This window comes from Nannobrachium achirus, assembly GCF_963921795.1.
Source record: "Nannobrachium achirus genome assembly, chromosome: 20".
In the NCBI taxonomy this organism is placed as follows: domain Eukaryota; kingdom Metazoa; phylum Chordata; class Actinopteri; order Myctophiformes; family Myctophidae; genus Nannobrachium; species Nannobrachium achirus.
Window position 1 is genome coordinate 42,791,143 of NC_137827.1, and position 10,418 is coordinate 42,801,560.

General features: G+C 40.3%; 1 protein-coding gene across 1 annotated transcript in view; it reads left to right on the forward strand.

Moving 5' to 3' along the window:
• The first annotated feature begins 304 nt into the window (after nt 1-304).
• Nucleotides 305-10,418, forward strand: part of traf3 (TNF receptor-associated factor 3) — a 33,773-nt gene continuing 23,659 nt past the window's right edge. The window contains exon 1 of the mRNA XM_080750663.1: nt 305-583. The gene's annotated coding sequence lies outside the window, so the exon portion shown is untranslated. The remainder of the gene's footprint in view (nt 584-10,418) is intronic.

Below are 10,418 nucleotides of genomic sequence, written 5' to 3' on the forward strand. Positions count from 1 at the left end.
TAAGTGTAATAGTGTAATAGCTTAATAAGTGTAATAGTGTAATAAGTGTAAAGACCTTGAAATTTGAAAGTTTGAGAAACACTGTAGTAGTAGTAGTAGTAGACTACTCTGTGTCGCCCCGCGTGGCCGCCGGCTTGTCACTGCAGTCTCTCGGCAGCCTCTCCTCCGTTCTATGGTTTTTCATGACGGGGATTTCCTGGGCTGGGAGTGGAAAGCCCCCTTCCTCTGGGTACTTCCGCTCCACTCCACTAAAGTAACAACACTGTACTGGTCCTCCACAAGCCAAGGAGCACAGCCAGCCCGTTTCAACTACCCCTGGATCATTTCTACCTCCCAAGAAAGAAAACCAGCATTTTTGCCTTGTAGCAACCATGGCGTGGCGTGTTGTTGAAGCGGAGTGTAAATGTGTGTGTTTTGAGCGGACTGTGGGACGTGTGTGCCGTTCAATGCTGCTGCTACGTCGGTGGTGAAGGTCCCAGACCTTCCTCCAAGATAGAAAGACCAAAAAGCCCTCCTGCGTTGTGAAATAATTTCACCCTACAGATCCGTGGAAGGGTCCACCGTTGCATTGGTCTCCGTTCATGTGAGTATTAAAAACCCACGCGCATTGGCCGTTAATTAACGTGTTGTTGTGCTGTTGTGGACAATTATTAGAACGTGGGAGATATTTCACTGTGTCTATTAGAAGATCAGTGTGTGTGTGAGTACAAGTAGATGTTCGTGTGTGTAATGTATGAAATGGCAACACACACTGAGGAGGAGAAGGGTCTATCTGTGTGTGTGTGTGTGTGTGTGTGTGTGTGTGTGTGTGAGAGAGAGAGAGAGAGAGAGAGAGAGAGAGAGAGAGAGAGAGAGGGAGAGAGGGAGAGAGAGAACAGACAGGGGGGCTTCGAATTAAGCAAGGCTTAGGATGAGGTAATGTCATACATCCATTGTGGTTGGAGCTGGTCGAATCCATCCATCCATCCAACCAGCCAGCATACAGACAAAGGCTGTCAGAGCGGCTCCAATCACCACAGTACTACACTGATCTGACAATACTACACTGATTTATAACGATTGTCTGGTACAGTGTAATGATCAGTGTACTACTGTCTCTACTACAGTGTTATAATCAGTGTAGTAGAGACAGTACTACACTGATCTGACAATACTACACTGATTTATAATAATTGTCTACTACAGTCAGTGTAATGATCAGTGTAGTACTGTCTCTACTACAGTGTTATAATCAGTGTAGTATTACTGATTATAACACTGTAGTAGAGAGTAGAGACAGTAAGTACACTGATCTGACAATACTACACTGATTATACATTGCACTGTAGAAGAGACAGTACTACACTGATCATTACATTGTAGTAAGTAGACAGTAGCCTACTACACTGGTCATTACACTATAGTAGACAGTACTAACTACACTGAAAATGACACTGGTAGAGACAGTACTACACTGACCATTAATTAACTGTGTATCATTACAGTGTATGATGTCGGCATGTCACCACATACGACACTGATCATTACACTGTAGTAGACAGTACTACACTGATCAGTACCGTCTATGATGTCACTACAGTACTACGCTGATCATTACAGTGTTGTAGACAGTCGTACATTGTCTGTTACCGTTACAGTACTACACTGATCATTATTACAGTGTAGTAGACCAGGGGTGCTTAACCTTTTCAGGCCGCGACCCCCAAAATAAACACGGTTCTATTATGAAAATAGGCGATCTACGTTGTGAGCATGTATAGATCGGCTATTTTCACAATTTCTGCCTCTAATATTTGAGAGGTATTAAAAAGTCCTCAAATTGTCAATTTAGAAATGTGCAGATACCCTCTACACGCTTAAAACTTTGTTTGTTTACTGTTGAGAAAACAATGTTGCACGTTAATCATCACGTTGCAAGTTAATCATCTGTTGGACCCCTCCAAAATAATGTGGGGACCCCCCCCCCAGGGGTCCTGACCCACAGGTTGAGAACCACTGTAATAGAAAATACTACAGTATCATTACAGTAAGATAGACTGTCTGTTAGCACTACAGTACTACACTGATCCTTATTACAGTGTAGTAGACAATACTACACTGAGCATTCCAGTAAGCTACACTGTCTGTTACCACTACAGCACTCCGCTGATCATTACGCTGTAGTAAACAATCCTGCACACTGTATGATGTTGATACAGTACTATGCTGCACGATATGCCTACAGTACTACTGTCTGATATCACATTGATATGACTCTGTCTAGTATCGCCGGTGATGTATAGTAGGCCTATCGGTCTATTCGGCTTTTCTATGTCGACGACATCAGTATCGGCAATTATGGAGGACCCCCCCCCCCACCCGAACCCCACTCTTAGAATCGCTGGTCTGCAGTGTTACCACATGGCCGGGCCGGGATGCTCCAACAATCACTTTTTCCAAAAATAGCAGATCTACAAGCTCGCAGCGCGGCACTCGGTGCCGCGCTGTGAGCTTGTATATCTGCTATTTTTCACTGGTTAAAGCATTCAATAATTCTAGGCAGCCGCTCACATCCGTTAAACATCCGAGTAACGGTAAACCAACCAGGTGGAAAAGGATAACAATTCTACCTGTTTTCCGAGAATTATGCATGAAAGAGATTTGTTATTCATACCATTACATAGAGTTTAAAAAGAGTCGAGAAAATACCAGAGGCCTGGTATTCCCGACAATCAGCCTATGAAGTGATAATAAAAATAACGTATACAAAACTGTATTGCAGGTATAGGAATGTAGCCTATTTGATGGAACAGGCACTGTAAAGCAGTGGTTCCCAAACTTTTCAGGACGAGAACCGAAAGAGACATAAGACATTTGCCCGAGACCCAATCTTGTGATAATAGCAGATCTACAAGCACACAATGCGTCTATTTTCACCACTTCTTCTTATTATTCTTTTTTTATAATTAAGGAATTTCTTAGATTTGTTTATTTGTTCGTTTTAAAGTGTTATTACCCACTGTTTGGGAAACAGAGCTGTAAAGTCTAAGCTGGCATTAGGAAGCTGAGGTTGAATGACATGTGAGTGATGTGGTCAGTTTGAACTGGAGTGATGACACAGGCAGGTGATTCTTTCAGGTCAGATGATGAAACTGCATTCATCAAGGGGCTTTTAGTTGTTGCAGACCATAGAGAAGCTGTTTACTATCAAACTCCATGACGCGTATACACGGCAGGATCATACGTGTAGGTAGGGAACATTTTACACATTGTTATTGTTATAATGCAAATGGTTATATTTTTGGATACACAGCCGCTGTTTGTGTCCTTTTGTTGTAGCACTATGATTTAAGCCAGACTGATAGATACATACTGTATATCAGCGATGGCGACATTGATATCGGCAATTAATGCAGCCAATGTGTCGCATATCACAGATTTGTTGGCATAATATCGTTATAGGTGAAAATGTTCCGAATTTTTCAAAAGTAACCGACTTACAAGCTCAGCCCACTCGATGCGTTAACATGTAGATCAGCTATTTTTGAAAAACATTCAAATTGATTTCACTTGATTTTCTCTCCAAAATCAGGATCGGCATCGATTCGGAACATTAATCTGGCATTGGTGTGTCTCTCTCTATAATTGTCTCCAAAAGATAATTTGTCAGCAATGTGTTGTGATTGGAACACTGTATCTCATACAGTCATACACAGTGTTCCTGCATCAGCATGACACTGTGAGGCCACTTGCTGATGAGGCACTATTGTTCTAACAAGGCTTTGTCCTTTATGTGTGCATTTATTAAGGTCATTTTTCTTAACTGACTCTCTTATCCACTGCAATTTACAGCAGTACTTGTAAGCTATAGTTCATAGATCAGCAACGGGGTACAACGCAGTAGTAAGAAGTGCTAGGGTCAGAGAAGCGTGTGCTTTAAGAAATGAGTTTAAGTCGCTACTGATGGCTATGGAAGCATCTTATGTTGCAAGAATAAAGAAGAAAGAAATCCATGCCGTACGCCACATCTCCAGCATTCACTTCTTAGTTTAGTGTGGTATCAAGTACCAAAAATAGCTGACCTCCTGCGACGCATTGTGAGCTTGGAGGTCTGCTATTTTCACCAAAGCCCTTTTTAGAACTTTTAGCCCCTGGCTCTCTAACATTCTCTGCACGTCCCTGTCAGTCAGGTGACGAAACAAAATGTGCAGCATCCTCAGCCTGACTGACTGACTGGCCAGACCTGGAGTGCTTTGAACTGTAAATGTGTTGTTTGAGTCACTGCTACTTTGACACACTAACCATATCATTCAGAAAGAAGAGGTTCATCTTTAGCTTCTGTTCCTCAGGAAGCACACATGTTTTGCAACACCAGACCGTTGACCTCTATACCTCACCTCATATAGAGAGAGATATGTATACATTTCTGCTGTCTAATGTGTAGTCTGCTGACTGAATGGATGTTGTATCTCTAAAGGAGTCTAATGTCTGACAGGATGTTAGTCTACTGTGTGAATGGATGTTGTGTCTAATGTATATAGTCAACGAGCTGAATGGATGTTGTGTCTAGTATAGTATATAATATAGTCTACTTCTATGTCTGAATGTATGTTACGTCTTGTGATGAGTCTGCTGTCTGAATGTATGTTGAACTTGTGAACTTGTGTCTAATGTAACTTATACAGTACTGTGTACTGTCTGAATTGTTGTATCTAATGTAGCCTAAGCGTGTACTATTTGAATGGATGTTGCCTTAAATTTAATGTTGTACTATAGTGTACTATGATGTGTCCATGTCGATTATGAATCGGCTTGTAGTGTTAGCATAATATTTTAATGTTGGGGCCGGGGTTGTCACTGTAGATTCTTGGTGAATCTCAAGAATTGTTGTTCTGATTTAGGCCATATTGCTGTTTTTCTAGCAAAGTGCAAGCCACTGTTTATGAATGTAACACTACATGTTGTTAAATGCAGCCATATTTGCTATCCTGATGTTCACAATTAAAAAAATCATGAACTTGTGAATTTGTTTCAAAATATTTATATTATAGTTTTGGGGTTCATATGGGTTGCGTGTTTAGCTAATTGTGTTGCTGTTCATTTAAGTTTCCATCGTAGCTACAGGTTCGTTCGTTGTTCCTCCATCAGGGGATGTTAGGAAGGGGGATTTTCTGTCTGGGTAGCCGACAGGCAGCAGACAGACAGAAGTGCTGCCTTGATAATACAACGTGTCACGTTAGATAATTTACAGTAATTGTCGTGTTCTTATTGCTAGGTGAACGCTTTCATTTTCACGTTTAGAAGAGAACTGTTCTGTTTTTATGACCTTTGTTTTTAGAGAACCTGCGATTTAGCTTACACATTCATACACGAGCCTACATAATACAGCAAGCTACATCTGTTATTTTTTTTTTTTTTCATTTATATTTTATTGTATTTTTCATGTAAATCACAAAAGACAAAACATACAAAACAATACTTAGAGAAATACTCCTTTTGCTGTGGTTGAGAGACCTGCATCATCTCCTCCTGAACCTGTTAGTATTTTCTCCCTCTCACCTGGCCTGCTGCCTTTCTCCACGAACACAAAAACATAGTTGACATCACATCAGCGTGTCAGCGAGTCAGGCTTGACCTCGAAAGAATGAACCTGCAAGGACTCACAACAACAAAGTCCATGTTATACATTTCTGCTGCTTTTATTTGACCACCAAGCAAGTTTGGAACTTATATCGTATTCGTGATAATCCCCAAGTATTGGGTTTAGATATTGTGACACATTTGGTCAGTCTAGTCTGAAGCAGTCAGTCAGTGAAGTTCAATCAATTAACTGATAGAACTAGTCGTCGATCAATCAGCCAGTATGTCATTCATTCATTCGAATGAATGAATATTCATTCATTCATTCATTCAGTGAGTGGATCTCTCAGTCATTCCATCAATCAGAATGATGACACAGAGAATTCCCCGTGGGGAGTAGTTCAGTTTTTGTTCAGTGATGTCATGGTACTTTCAGCAGGGTAATACCATGACTGCTACTGTTGAGCTGCTGCCCTGATCTTCAAACACATACGACGCTACGAAACGTTTCCTGTGTTGGTTCAAAGGTCACAGGTCGGCAGCACTAGCTTTTACCTTTCTTATCAGCAAAACAATAGTGTAAATGCTGCGAAAAAATATGTTGAAAAAAATCCATTCGTTGGGACAGCAGATAGACAGTGTCTATTAGAGCTCATGTACTCACTGCTGTTGGGTTTGTTAGGCTGAGGAGAATGGTGTGTTCATATTACCTCGCCCGGAGCTGAAACTGTAGGAATATGGTCTCTCTCTCTCTCTCTCTCTCTCTCTCTCTCTCTCTCTCTCAATCTCTCTCTCTCTCTCTCTCTCTCTCTCTCTGACACACACGCGCGCGCGCGCACGCACACACACACACACACACACACACACACACACACACACACACACACACACACACACACACTGCTCTCTCTTTTTGTCTCGCTCTGTATCTCTCTCAGATGTACCAGATAGATTCTTATGTACAGTGTTGTGCAATTCAGTTTTCTACCATAAACCATATAGGCGAAAAAAGAGAGAAGTATGTAGAGAAATGTAATTGAAATTGAAATGTAATATATATATATATATATATATATATATATATATATATATATATATATATATTTTACATTTCAATTTCAATATTTTCTTTTTTTTATAATTCAAATGTTTTTTATTTTTTATTCTTAATACAAAAAGTGGTAATGGGTGGTACAGTGCAGCACAACAACAGGTACAAATATATATAGTCAGTCCAAGATAATACAAAAATAAAAATACAAAGGAAATAAAAGTAGGAACCTCTTCAAATAAGTGTCATATATGTTAGAAAACTATCCCATATCTCTTTCATCTTTCCCATAATTTCAATATTATTTGTATTCGTATTTATACGTTTTTAATGTATATTCCGTTACTTATTTGTGTTTTGAAAGGCAGCAATTGTTTAATGCCAACAAAAGTAAAAAATACAGTAAAATCTCTAATTTAATAGCCCAATCGTGAAATCATTATCGGAACTATAATTGTACCATCATAATCTTTAATCTTTGCGTCCTCTGTTGTTTATGCCAGTTAATGCCTTGCTCAATACAGGGAATGGGACCGCTAAGCGCTAACCTTGGCTGTGTTTAGTGTTTTAACCACTTTCAACCTGGGTCCCTATTTTGGGCATGGAGTGTAGGTGTTCTACGTGATTATAGTCATTAGAGCTGGTAGATGAGCTATTTTTGCCGCTTGACACCATTCTGCGACGAAGCATAAAATAGGGTTCAAGTGGTTAATGGATGTGTGTAAATGTGACGTCAAAGTCTTTGAATAAGACTGTGAACAACACTATGCTGAGTCAAACACTGGTTAAGAGTGCAGGATAAATGAATCAGAAAACCAATACTTGTTGGTTGAAAGCTGCGAGATGTCAGTCACTACTCTGAGGTCACTTTACAGCTGAGAGAAAGATTCTCTTTATTTCTGACAACTCATGATTATTCATTCAAAGTGGATTCCAGGGTCTCTGTGGGTTCCTTTAGGGGGGGTCTAAATTGACCCATACAAGTCTTTAACTCTTTCTTTTTTTCCTTCTTCTTTTTTAAAGTTTTTGAGCATTTATGCCTTTTATTGATTGGACAGCAGACTGACAGGAAATGGGGGGAGAGATGGGGAGTGACACACGACAAAGGTCGTCCAGATCGGGAATCGAACTGGCGACGCCGCCAGGCATCCATGCCTATGTGGCAATGCCTAAGTGGTATGCGCCAGGACCAGTAGGCCAGCGGGTGCCCCACAAGTTTGTAACTCTGACAGTGTACAAAATGGAACCAAATGAACCCGAACCGGTTCATTTGGTTCCATTTGTACACTGTCAGAGTTAAGGGGAGACCTTGGATTTTAAAAGTTTGAGAAATACTGATTTAGACAGTGTGTACTTGTGCGTGCATGTGTGTGTATGCACATCTCTGAGTGTCTTTGTTATATTGTATTTTTCGGTGCGTGTTGGGGAATACCCTTTTATTGCTTCCAGTTTTTCAGCAGAAACACATTATTTCCGCTTCACTCAAACTTACTATCTTACCAGAACCGTCATTTGGTTTGACGTAATTTCCAATTTATTTAAGAACGAAAAAGACTAAAAAAAATATTTTTGTTCTAGTACTCTTAGCCACTGAGGCTTTGAAGAACAAAAAGAAACATCTATCATTGAGACTTTGTTTCAAGAACAAGAAGTCAGATCACTGAGATTCACCAACAATGTGTGTATGTATTTGCATACCCAACCTCAACATAGCATGCACTGATGTGATGACTTCCTACTTTGCACTAGAATTTGTTGATGCCGTCCGTCCATGTAGGCTATGTCTAATATTAGATTAGAATAGATTAGATTACATTTGATTAGATTAGACTGTATTTTATTAATCCCAGAGGGACATTTTCATGTTTTAAAATGTGTATGCCATCAATAGCTAAATCATAATTTAGTTAATTCGATCATATTTGTGGTATGTGCTACCATTTCGGACTTGAGATTTGGGTTATTTCGGTCGAGTGGGATGCTCCTCGGTGAACATGCTTGTTAAATTACATGACCTACCAACTTGACTTGAACAGAATAGCCTACTGACCTCTAGTTCGGGGGTCTTCAACAGGGGGTCCAGGGGTACCCCTAGGAAGTCCTCAGAGTTACTACAGGGGGTCCTCCAAATCTTTGTGTGATAGAAACCTTTTTTTGCTCCATATTCTGAGAACTTTAGCCAAAAATAGCAGATCTACAAGCTCACAACGCCTCGCAGATCGGCTATTTTCAGCAAAGATGTTTGGTGTAGAGGGGGAAAAGAGCAGACCAAGTACAACGTGGCAGATCAAGTTTATTAAGTATTGACGGTTCAAGTTGTTAAATATCTGAAAACACAAATTGACATGAATCCAAAATACACTGATGATTATGCCGCCAAACAATTAAACTATATGGGCTGTGGGGGTCCCTGCTTCATCTCTCTCTCAACTAAGGAGTCCTTGGCCTGAAAACGTTAAAGACCCCTGCTCTAGTTGATCAGAATTACTAATACTAACCAGCTACTATTAGTGGCCTTTTAATACTCAAGAGTTTTGCAGTGTTCGTGTAGGAGAAGCTGGTATGTTATAGTTTGGATGTTATCTGTGTCAATGCTTTAAGATGTTCCTCAACTGGTTTCACACTCAAGAGCCACAATATATTAACTAAAACTCTATTCCCACGACGGTATCTGTCGATCAGAACATTCTAGAGCAGGGGTCTTCAACGTTTTTAGGCCAAGGACCCCTTAGCTGAGAGGGAGATACAGCAGGGACCCCCACTACATATTGTATAAAATCGTGTTGCAGAAGTAAACTTGACCTTTCACTCTGTACTTGGTCTGCTCCTTTTTTACCTCTACACCAAACCTATTTGCCGAAAATAGCCGATCTACAAGCTCTGTAGATCGTCTATTTTTGGCTAAAGTTCTCCTCAGAATAGGGATGTGAGGGTTCAAGTTGTTAATGTAAAACAATTAGATTTGGCAACCCCCTCTGTATTAACTCTGAGGACCCCCTAGGGGTCCCGGACCCCCTGTTCTAGAGACACCATTTTGAGCCCCAGCTGAAGATGAAAAATGTATCACAAATATGCTTATATTGAAATCCCACTATTGCTTAATGCAGTGTTCACATCATGAGAGCACAACAGAACTAGAAAGATGCAATTCTGGGAAATTGCAAGTGTGGTTGCCCTGATGCGAGTTACAAGGAATCTGATGGGAAATATAATTCTGTCTTACCATTTGTCCCTTTCATGCCCATATATGGATATGTCAGTCATTGTCCCTATTTGAGTGGTGCTAACCATTCTGTCCTTCCCTTTTATGCCCATATATGGAGATCCCTGATGTCATCAATATTAAGCCCATATCTTGGAAAGCCCATATGTGGTCTGTGACGTCAGATATCTATGATGTCCAGATGTCCATCTCCATATTTGTGAAAAGTTAAATTTTTGCATTTTCACATTGAAGTCAATGGAGAAAATGTATTCACATGTATATACATTTAACTATGTAACGTATCTCTTAGCAAAATGCAAGCAGATGAGTCCTGATGAAGCCGGTCGATTTGACATAATGGTCCAAATGCGTGCCACCAAAACTGTGAGAGGCAGGGATGTGCTGGGCCCCTGATTCAGCCCGGGAAAAAGAGTTGGAGAGGCCCTAATTATTTTATTTTTTAGTTATATTTCGTCGTTGTCGGGTGGAAACGTTATACGTCCAAAACCGTTTGTTTTGTATTTATCATTTTAAAAATGATTTAAACTAGTGAAAACAGCCGATCTACAAGCACACAACGCCTCGCGGTGCGAGGCGTTGTGT